The sequence below is a fragment of the Bufo bufo genome, chromosome 6 (assembly GCF_905171765.1).
Source record: "Bufo bufo chromosome 6, aBufBuf1.1, whole genome shotgun sequence".
NCBI classification, from domain to species: domain Eukaryota; kingdom Metazoa; phylum Chordata; class Amphibia; order Anura; family Bufonidae; genus Bufo; species Bufo bufo.
Genome location: NC_053394.1, coordinates 34,579,136 through 34,591,203, shown reverse-complemented (window position 1 = coordinate 34,591,203; position 12,068 = coordinate 34,579,136).

Genomic DNA, 12,068 nt, shown 5'->3' with positions numbered 1-12,068 from the left:
TGGGCCTATGGATGTCAGAGCCACCTTTCCCCCAGGATAGTCCTTGTCCCATATATTATAAACTAGTAGAAGGACCCGGCTTCCCTCGGGTATATTTCATCTATTTCATTTAATGTTTGTGTATTTCTTATCCACAGTATCCCCTATAACAGTGACATCTACAGCACCCCGACCCCTTTACAGTGACCTCCACAGCCCCCCACCCATTAACACTGACCCCCCCACAGTGCCCCGCCTCCTTAAAATGGGACCTCCACAGCAGCCCACCCCCTTAACTTTGACGTTCACAGCAGCCTGCCCCTTTAACAATGAGTTCCACAGCACCCCACTCCCTTGACAGTGACCTCCACAGGGCACCCCCCCCCCCTTAACAGTGACCTCTACAGCACCCACCCCTTAACACTGACCATAAGTTACAGCCCCCTTAACTGTGACCTCCACCATTCCTGGCACCCTTAAGAGAGACCTCCACAACGACTGCCCCTTTAACAGTGACTGCAACAGTACCCCCCTCCCTTAAAAGTGACCTCACAGTCCCCCGCCCCTTAACAGTAACCTCCACAGAACCTGACCCTTTAACAGTGACCTCCACAGTGGCCGGCCCTTTATTTGCGACCTCCACAGTACCCTGTCTTGTTAACAGTGATTTCCACAATAACTCGCCCCCTTAACAGTGACCTCCACAGAGCTCCGTTCCCTTAAAATGTGACCTCTACAGCACCCCGCCCCTTAACACTGACCTCCATAGCGGACCATCCCCTTAACTGTGACCTCCATCGTTCCCTGACCCCTTAACAGAGGCCTCCACAGTGCCCGCCCCTTTAACAGTGACCTCCATAGCATCCCGCCCCCTTAACAGTGACCTCCACAGTGGTCCGCGCCTTTAACTGTGACCTCCACAGCGGTCGTCCCTTTAGTAGTGACCTCCACAATACCCCTTCTCCTTAACAGTGATTTTCACAACACCCCGCCCCCTTAACAGTGACCTCCACAGCAGCCTGCCCCCTTAATGCATTCCTAATGCATCTCCTATCACAGAAGGACAGGTAGCGTCTGCTGTAATCTTTCTATAACCTTTCACATTTATTTCTGGCTGTCGAAAAACAAACGATGGAGGACTGATGGCTGCGCGCTGTGCCATGATGGCCGACTGGAGAGCAGTTTGACGTACTTGCCTTGGGTGCTAATATACGCTCTCCCAGCATTGATTATAAATAGCGCATTCATTTTTTGCAATAGACCGCCACCGTTATACTGCTATCCTGTGAGTAAACAAAGAATAGAATGAAAGCACGCAGTAAACTATACTGACTGCCACTAACCATGTCCATCTATCTATCTGACTTCCAAAATGGGGCAGCACTCCTCATACCTAGCAATCCGGGTGCCAGCGTTTAACCCTTGATGCTGGGTGTATGACTATAAAAGAAATCCACGGCACTCCTCTGTAGAAAAATCAAGTGTATTTATCCACACATGTCACAGCCACGTCGTGTCAGTCCCGTTACGGAATCTTTCTTAAGCCAAGTCTATCTAATATCTATCTATCTATCTATCTATCTATCTATCTATCTATCTATCTATCTATCTATCTATCTATCTATCTATCTATCTATCTATCATCTCCTATCTATCTATTATCTATCTATTCTATTATCTATCTATCTATCTATCTATCTATCTATCTATCTATCTATCTATCTATCTATCTATCTATCTATCTATCTCATATCTATCTATCTATCTATCTCATATCTATCTATCTATCTAATATCTATCCTCTCATCTACCTATTATCTATCTAATATCTACTTAATATCCATCTATCAAAGGGAACGTTTATTGCTTGTTCTTCATAGGCTCCTAATTGCTTTGAGGGATCTCAACCAGACTTGATACATATACTCTTCATAATTTTAATTTAAAATACTGGGGGATGGGGGTTGGTCAAGTCCACCCGACAAGGTTCTGGAAAGTTCTTATAAAGTAATGTGTTCTTGATGCAGCGTGCAGGTAACGGCTATCATTTACATTGCAGACATCAGCCCCGGGTGTATAGTGTGTGAAGCACAGTGGTTCTGGTGCTCACTCCGGAGAAGGCGCCATCTTTAAAGAGATGACATCTGCTATATGTGACATCAAGGGATTTAAAAATGGTGGATGATTTCTTGCCAAAGACAACAATGAGTTTTTCTAGGAAAAAAATAGCTTTAGAAAAAGTTTATATAGGTAGCTGTACATCATATACATGTATGCTAGTATAGCAGTGTAATTATCTCATATGTTATAATTGTCATTTCCTCTTGAATAGATTTTATCGTCATAAAAGGACATTTATTTAATTCAATTATTCATTTGAAATTTTTGGTGCCACGGAGCCAATAACCACTAAGGCAGTCACAATAGGCTGTATAGCTTTACTGTATAGGCAGGAAAAGAATGAGAGACATTCCAATATCATTAGAGAGGGCATGAGTTTAACGGGTTATCCCACCATCAATGTATAAAATGAAAATCAGACATCATATAGTACATGCCGACCTCTTTCCAACAAAGCCAGAACCAGCCCTGTACCTCACATGGCTCCAGAGATCTCACCATTCATTGCTCCAATTACTCTGCTAGGTTTATTTCAAGCTTGCAGCTCAGGTGGAGTGTCCTGTTTCAGGGGCGTGTCCTTTCTGCTGCAGTTCTCTCCCTATCACAGCTCAGGGGGCGTGTCCTGTCTCGGGGGGGCGTGTCCTGTATGCTGCAGCTGGTGGCCGTTAAAGGTCTGTGCCTCCACCTCAGTGAATTGGGCAGAGAAAATAGACAAAGAGCAAACAGCAGATGGCGCTATACAGACAGATTTCATTGAATACATCAATAGGTATACAACATTTTCAATTATATGCAATTACAAAAGTATTCAGATCCAGGTGCTGCACAATATTTTTATGGAGCAACCCACTTAATAGCAGATCTATTTCTGTTGGGGGCCTAGAAAAGTCAGGGTAGTAACACTACACACCATGTACACTCATAATGCTCTGTATGCAGCTCCCTCTTTGGTCCTACATCACTGCCCGGAGACTAATAGTCTATGGACTCTCAATAATTACAACTGACACAAAGCACACGCTCCTTACTTTACTGACAATACAGATAATATACAGTATGTCTGCAATACAGCTGCCCCAGGAAGTTTTAAAAATAATAAAAAAAAAACCAAACCATTCCTCTTCTGCAGACTTGTATATCTCCTCCAGCCCCATCTATTGGTGGCTGTGAATTTGGCCTATTAATACCTTGTGCAAATACATACAGTAAAGTATACAATATACGTATCAAAGTACATGCATTTTGTTAACTCTTTCTGTTGCACTTTTCAGCGAACTGTGTATTCTGCATATCTACAAAAGTTTTTTATTTTGCATTTTTGAAATGAATGCCTTACAATGGGAGTAATTAAAAAAAAAACAAAAAAAAACGTGGTAAAACGCAACAGTAATGCACAGTGTGAACTCTGCCCTAGGTTAGGCTAGGTTTACATTGCACTTTTTGGCATGTATGCTGGGAATGGTCATGATTGATATGCTAAATGTGCGCATACAGCAACTTTACGGCAAAAAAGTGTCCATGTTGGTCTCCATCTGGAGGTATTCCACAAAAAGCAGGTGGAATAGCATAGTAGACTATACTAGTCTATCCTCTGCCGTCCAGTTAAAAAGGACATATAACGCTATTTTCACATCTGCTTTTTGCTGTACGGTTTTGGGATCCGTCATGGGATACTGAGCAAGACGGATCCGGCATGAAACACAACGTAGGTCAAGGGTGCCAGATCTGTTTTTGTCGGACACACAACAACGGTTTTAGTGCCAGATCTTGTTCATTTTGGAGATAATACAACCGGATCCGTTCTGAACAGATGCAGACTGTGGTATAATTGATCGGATGCGATTTCGCTGAGCCCCTGACGGATCCAGCAAAAAAAACACAAATGTGAAAGTGGCCACAATTTGTTTTAGGGTGGTAGACTATGGGTGACGGTGGCCACTGTTCAGTTTTGGAAGGCATTTCCAAGTGGCATGGGATCAATCCTAGGATTTGGGATAAAAGGTTGGTCAGCATGGCTTGGAATGCTGTATTTGAGAGCCATACAACACATGTCCGTGTGACAGGCACGTACGTACATGGCGCCTAAATGCAGAGATTTACATTCTAGTACCTCTGGCTCCTGCCATCCTGAGATTTCTCACTATTTAGTTCATTAATCCTCCGTTTGGACACTAATCCCCCCATTTAACAATTTCCAACAGCAATATTTGTAAAACAAAATTGCCGGCCGGCGCCGCCCTTGCCAAGAACGGCATGCATAATACTCAAGACAGCCGAGATATGTTCCGCTAATGAGTGATAATTAATAGGCCGTCCAATACACCAAAATAAATGGCGGCCAATGAGCTTGTTGGTGGCCGGCCAATCAACCTGCTCGCTTCATTATGTTTAATACATAGTATCTCTGTTCCAGCACGATAGGATTCAGTGTTTTTGTGCAGACGACAAAGGTTTCCATGGCAACCAGTCCTGTGAATAGTGCAACACGTCGGAGAAAAAAAAAGGTATAAATAAAAGCAATAAAAACGTCTGAAGTGACCAATTAGATTCCTCAGTTTGGGTGTTAGCGCTAACGGAACTTGATTCACTCGACGACAAAGTACAATTATTATTTTCCAATCCATATAAAATAAAAAAATAATTTTGCCAGCTTAACATAATTATACCCATGAGACGTAAGCATATCTGTAAATTATATTTTTCATTTAATGCTTTATTACAGTTCGATTTAGCAGGGTTTGTTTTAGTTTATTACTGGAGTCCCCGGTGGCCGGAGAGCTTTGGCAATGAAGTGCCCTTAGGTATATCTTTGCTGGAAATGGAACGCTAAACCGAGCAAATGTAGACGTAAAAACCCATGAGATGTAGACAGGATCAAAGACATCACGTTATCGCTATCTACCGTATGGCGATAACGATATTAGAAAAAAGGCCCAGCGTTCTGACAAGACTATATGCATCTCCGAAATCTATTTCACATCACAAGGACCATTTTAACCAGTTGAAGACCTCTTAAAGCGAATCTCCACTTTTTAGCACCATGTTTTTAGGTCCAGCATTCTGTGCTGAATAATTTAATACAGGGATGCCCACCCTGTGCAAAACTACAACTACCAGCATGCCTCGATTGCCATAGGCTGTCCAAGCACTATGGAAGTTGTAGTTTTGCAACAGCTGGAGGGCCACAGGTTGGGCAACCCTGCTTTAAATTATCTTTACAGCAAGGGGAGCTTGATTATTCTGTCACACAGGTTCAAATTCCCAGTCTAGACTAAGTGCCTGCAGTCACCACTAGAGGGCACTTATGAGCTTGCTGCATACTGTTTTATAATTAAGTTCAATGTACAAACAGTATGCGGTGAGCTCTGGATCTTCCCTTAGTGGTGGCTGTAAGTATCCTAATATTTATTTCAATGTAAGACTGATGTACCTTATGGCAGTCTAAGTAAAAGAGTTAATTGGAGTGATTTACGCCAAATTTATTAAAGGTGCATGTTTCTTAATAAATTGAGCTTGATATGAACCTTCTAATAGTCAGAAAATTAAGTCTGTATCTGCACTAAAATGTGCACTATTGTTGCCTTGGTTTATTTCTCTGGCAGCTAGGCCGCCACTGCCCTTTTATTGTGGCCTAGCCTAAGTGCTGCATTGGCGTCCCACGCAGCGGAGAGCCGGGCTCCTACTCTAACAGTCAGATTGGTGGAAGCAAAGATATGGACCATTTAAACCCCTTAGATGCCTCGGTCAATAGTGACCGCAGCATCTAAATGGTGACCGCAGCCTATTGGTGTCTGTCAGTATAGCGCTATATAATACAGTATATAGTATAATACACAATACTGCATAACCAGTACAGTGTATTATAGAAATAATCAAATGATCGAGGGACTTGTAAATGGTTACAAAAAGTTAAAGGGGTTGTCCCCAGCGCTGCCAGACACCAGTGCTAACCACTGAGCCACCGTGCTTCATCCTGGACATTTTTACAATTCCCTTGTTAGGTTTACTCCCTAGCTCTCTCACAGCGTCTGAAACAACTGCTATATAAAAAGGAAACCATCAGTAGGTAGCAGATATGGCAGGATCTACCCCTTTAATAATATAAGCAATGCAAGACTATAGCAATGCAGGCAACAGCTGCCACATCACTGCATCTCACTGATTTTCAGGGTAATGGACGGACCCCAAATGTGTGGGATCACCAGATAAGAGAGGTAACCTTAAGCTCTGTCTGCACCCCGCTTATATATATATATATATATATATACAGTATATATATATATATATTATCATAATTGTTGGCTTCTCCACCACTACTGGAAGTGTCCTCGTATGAGCTGGTACAGATGGCGATCTTCAGTTCTCCATCAGAATTTACCCATGATCCCCTCAAGCACTACAGAGGGTGAGAGATAAAGGTGCAGTGTATATCAGGCAGGAAGGATATGGCGTCCTAGTGTATATGACATCATAATACAAAACGGGGATTATAGCACTGCCGGGTCCAGTATTATAGCCTGGCTGCTGTAGTTACTGCGCCCCCTGTAGGTCAGTAAAGTGTATAAAGAATAATGTGATGTATAGAGTAGAAGAAGATGGAAGCTCACCAACAAAAAAAATGGCAATAATCTTAATAAACAGCTAAGATCCAGATGGTGGCAGAACAACTGGTAATAAAGAGAGAAGATACTACTTATTATAGAGAAAATATTCTATAACATCGTCGATCATCTCCAGATCCTCCTGTTGCCAGCAGTGCCCTACATGAAGACATCAGCACATGGGGATTGGCAGCTTGGCTGGGCATAGAGGCAGAAAATACTGGACTGTGGGGTGGTAATGTCGGGAGAATAGGCATATATCCAGCAACATATCATTATATCCCACAAAGCTACTACTTCTCTTCCACTACAGTCTGGGCTTGGTAGAGGATGATGGGAGTTGAAGGAACTGACTGATCACTGTTATTTGCACCATCGCTATCTGGAACGGGGTCGCCTTGGAAATTGACTGTCCTTAAAACAATGAAGGAAAATAAAATTATTTAAATGTTCACTAAGGCCTCTTTCACACGAGCGAGTTTTCCGCGAGGGTGCAAAGGCGTGACGTGAACGCATAGCACCCGCACTGAATCCTGACCCATTCATTTCAATGGGTCTGTGCACATGAGCGTTTTTTTTTCACGCATCAGTTCTGCGTTGCTTGAAAAATGCAGCATGTTCTATATTCAGCGTTTGTCACACAGCCCTGGCCCCATAGAAGTGAATGGGGCTTCAGTGAAAAACGCATCGCAATCCGCAAGCAAGTGCGGATGCGATGCGTTTTTCACTGATGGTTGCTAAGATATGTTGTTTGTAAACCTTCAGTTTTTTAATAAAAAAAACGCATCAAAACGCATTGCACTCGCGCGGAAAAAAATTAACAACTGAACACAATCGCAGACAAAACTGACTAAACTTGCTTGCAAAATGGTGCGAGTTTCACTGAACGCATCCAGAGCCAATCTGTGACGGGGCCTAACCCTTTTTTCAAGCGTTGCATAAATCAATAATACAGGTGACTATAAGATAATCTGTAATGTATCTTATTAGAAAAATAAAATTGCCTCTTTCTTCCTCTAGCAGTTGACTCTTTCTCCTTGTCCCCTTTTCTGATCACTATTGGAAGCATGTAGTCTGATCCTTCAGCAAGCTGACAGTCTGCCTCATTGAAATAGCAGATAATGCTTAGTAGAGGGGAGGGGGAGAAAGAGGCATTTTTCTCTGATAAGATACTGTATATTACAAAATTTCTTATATTCACCTATTCTGATTGATTTATGCAAAGATTGCCGAAAAGTTAGTGACCATTTATTTATTTTTCTACGCAGGAGATTTAGAGTCATGGAAGTGAGTATAGCTCCTTTATCACCACTCCCCAGCCGTATACAGAGGTCTCGTGATAATGCATCCCCCTTATTTAGGGAGACCCAATAAATCAAGATAGCAAAGGTGATGTTTCCCCATTTGGCCCTAAACTGAGAGAAAAAAGGGAGCCATCAGTGTCGGACTGACCAGTGGGGTGACCAGGGGTAAACAGATATTTATGGCCTATCCTGAGGATGGGCCACCAATATTAAAATTCCAGAGTACCCCTTCAAGGAGACACAAATTTATAGGTAGAAGAAAGTGATAAAAGCACAAATATGGCAACTGGATATGAATGGACTAAGGGACTTCATCTTTATATAATTGCTTAAATGGCTGCTGTCAAGTATTTGTAGCCCAGTCTTGCCATAATTTGGATTGAATAATAAGAAGAGGGGGTCAGCAGAAGCCAGGTATTTCAAGACAGCCAGTGCCGGCAGTGCAGGAAGAACACAGGGGTTTTACTCCATTGATGGCTCAAGAAACAGTCCGGGAGAACAGAATAACAAGCTGTTCCTCTCTGTCTACAGGACAAAGGGATTGTGCCGAGTACTAGGTGGTGCCAATATTGAAAAAGACTCCTGATGGGATTAAAAAGAAAAAAGAGGGTGACAATGGAACTGGGGAAGAGCCGACACACAAGCAAACACTACAAAGTGAATAAAACATAAGGAAGATATAGATGTCTGTTCTTTTGTCTGCACTAAATGTGACGATCCTTTGATGGTACAAAGTAAAATTAGCAAATAGGATTTCTGAGCTCCAGATGTGGTTGAGGTCATCACATCTTATCAGAAGGTAAAATACATTTCAATTAGATGCATCTGAATGTAGTAATCTGCAGGTGCATGCTGCGTGCCGAAATACTAGAACTCCCAGCATGCCGACGAATGCAGCAGACAGCCAGAAAGATACCGTACATTCATGTATAATTCTACTGTAAAAGAAGATCTCTGCATGAGTGAAAATGATTAGATCTTGGATGTTTGGTTAACAGATATAGATATGGGACCCTGGCCTCAATGCTTGCCATCATTTTTAATTTTTTTTGTAATTTCATCACACCTAATACCACTATGTAGTGCCAAGATAATGCTGCCATGTACAGCATGCATAACATTACCATACAGTGCCAAGAGAATGCTGCCTTACACAGCATACATAATACCACCATATAGTGCCAAGGCACTACTGCCATATATACCACTAGGTAGCACCAAGATAAAAGTGCCATTTGCAACAAACAATGCCACCATATAGTTCCAAGATAATACTGCCATATACAGCACAAATAATATCACCATATAATGCCAAGGTAATACTGCCATTTACAGTACAAATAATGCCACCATATAGTGCCATGATACATCTGCCATATATAGCACACATAATACCACCATATAGAACCAAGATAGTACTGGCATAAACAGCACAAAGACTATCACCATATAATGCCAAGGTAATACTGCGATTTACAGTACAAATAATGCCACCATATAGTGCCATGATACATCTGCCATATATAGCACACATAATAGCACCAATATAGTACTGGCATAAACAGCACAAAGACTATCACCATATAATGCCAAGGTAATACTGCCATATACAGTACAAATAATACCAGTATATAGTGCAAAGATAAATCTGTCATATATAGCACATAAAATACCACCACATTGTACCAAAATAATACTGGCATAAACAGCACAAATAATATGACCATATAGTGCCAAGGTAATACTAGCATATACAACACATATAATATCACCATATAGCACAAAGTTAATAGTGTTGCAGAGTATGATTGCTGGGTGCAGAGGAGTCAATTCAGATCAGACATTGTGGAGTACCAGGAATTGGCTTTATTGGAACATGTGTACAATAACAGAAGGTCACCTTACATGGTGAATGGCACAGACAGGAAAATAAATTAGTGAGTTCACCTCAATGTACAGGAAATACAGCACATCATAGAAATGCATAGAGAGACTACAAGTGAGCATTAGTAACAGTGACATCTAATGTTATTACTATGAACTGCAGTCAATCCAGCAGAAGTCACTCCAGCAATAGACTAAGCTGTAAGTTGTTGTATCTCCAACAAATAGTGCTATATACAATGCAAATAATACCACTATCAGTGCTTACATAATTTACAGTATTCAAACAATACACCCTTAAAGAGCTCATATTGTACTTCTCTATAGGTCCCGCAAAATTCTACAATTCAGTTTTTAAATAATGCCACCACATGCCAATAAATAATACTGCGGGCTTTAAGTTTTCTCCTGTGATTCCTATTTTCAGGGACCCCCTGGATATGGTGCATTAGAAAGTTACTCAATTCACTCCACCCCTAACAGCCATCCCTGGGCAGTCACAGCCCAAATACTCAGGGCACATGTACAAGAAAAGACATTGCAGCGGTTTGGTTGCATCATAGCTCTTCCTTGTAACAAGCTGCACATCTGTGTCATTTAGGAAACAGTCAGAACATCTTCTTGGTCTCTGGATGAGGAATTAAAACACAGTCAGGCAGTGGCGTACACACAATCCATGGATCATGCAGCGGATTACCCGCACGGGATCCGTTGGTGTTAAAGAACCCTAAGCCCAATGCATGGCTACACTCACCCAGTCCTAATAAAATCTGGTCCTACCTCATCCAGGGTGTCGCTGGCATCGGCATGATGTCCACTGGATCCAGAACAAGGTTCCTGTGGTGAGAAAAAAAGAATAATCACATAAGGAAGGGATGGTGAGTGCCCCTGTGAAATCACCAGCAGGGGGCACTGTGCTGGCCTGTAAGACTGAGCCATGCCAATGTATAGCAGGGTAATCTAGGACATTTCCCCTAAGTGCAACCACACAGTACTAATGCCCACCTTGTGGCCACTCACAGTAGTTATGCCCCCCTTTGTTCCTGTCACAGTAGTTATGCCCAGATATGTGCCCCCTCATAGTAGTTATGCCAAATATGTGTCCCCTTACAGTAGTAATGCCCAGATATGTGCCCCCTCAGAGTGGTTATGCCAGATTATGTGTCCCCTCACAGTAGTAATGCCAGATTATGTGTCCCCTCATAGTAGTAATGCCAGATTATGTGTCCCCTCACAGTAGTAATGCCAGATTATGTGCCCCTCACAGTAGTAATGCCAGATTATGTGCCCTTCACCTTGTAACGCCAGATTATGTGCCCCTCACAGTAGTTATGGCAGATTATGTGCCCCTTCACAGTATTTATGCCCAGTTATGTGCCCCCTCAAAGTAGATATGCCCAGATATGTGCCCCCTCAGAGTGGTTATGCCAGATTAGGTGTCCCCTCACAGTAGTAATGCCAGATTATGTGCCCCTTCACAGTATTTATGCCTGGTTATGTGCCCCCTCAAAGTAAATATGCCCAGATATGTGCCCCCTCAGAGTGGTTATGCCAGATTATGTGCCCCTCACATTAGATATGCCTACATCTGTGCCCCTCACAGTGGTTATGCCAGATTACGTGCCCCGTCACAGTAGTTATGCCTTCATATGTGCCCCCTCATAGTTATCCCTTCATATGTGCCCCCCTCACAGTAGTTATGCCAGATTAGGTGCCCCCTCAAATTAGTTATGGCAGATTAGGTGCCCCTCAGTAGAGATGAGACTTTTGTGCCCCCTCACTCTAGTTGTGCCTATCAACCCCCCCCCCCCCCGCCCTCAGTCTACAGCATTAGAAAAAAAAAAAAAAAAAACATACTTACCTTCTTCCCTGATGACAGGAGGCAGATTGCCGGGCTTTCAGCTCTCCTTTCACAGCCAGCAGCGCGATGTGGGGCCAGCAGGGGGAGCTCCTGAGCTCTGAAGATCAGTGAAGAAGGGAGGAGAGAGGTTTGCCTGCTTCACTGTGGAAACGGAACTGCCTGGCCTGGTGTGAGTGAGTGCTCGCTCCCCCCTCTTCCTTGACCCTCCGGCCCACCCTACCCCCGTATTATACATGTAATGGAGGCATGGAGCGCTCTGATGGGGCCCGAAATTGCCACTGTACTTCATGCCGGGCCCCATCAGAGCGCTCCATTACA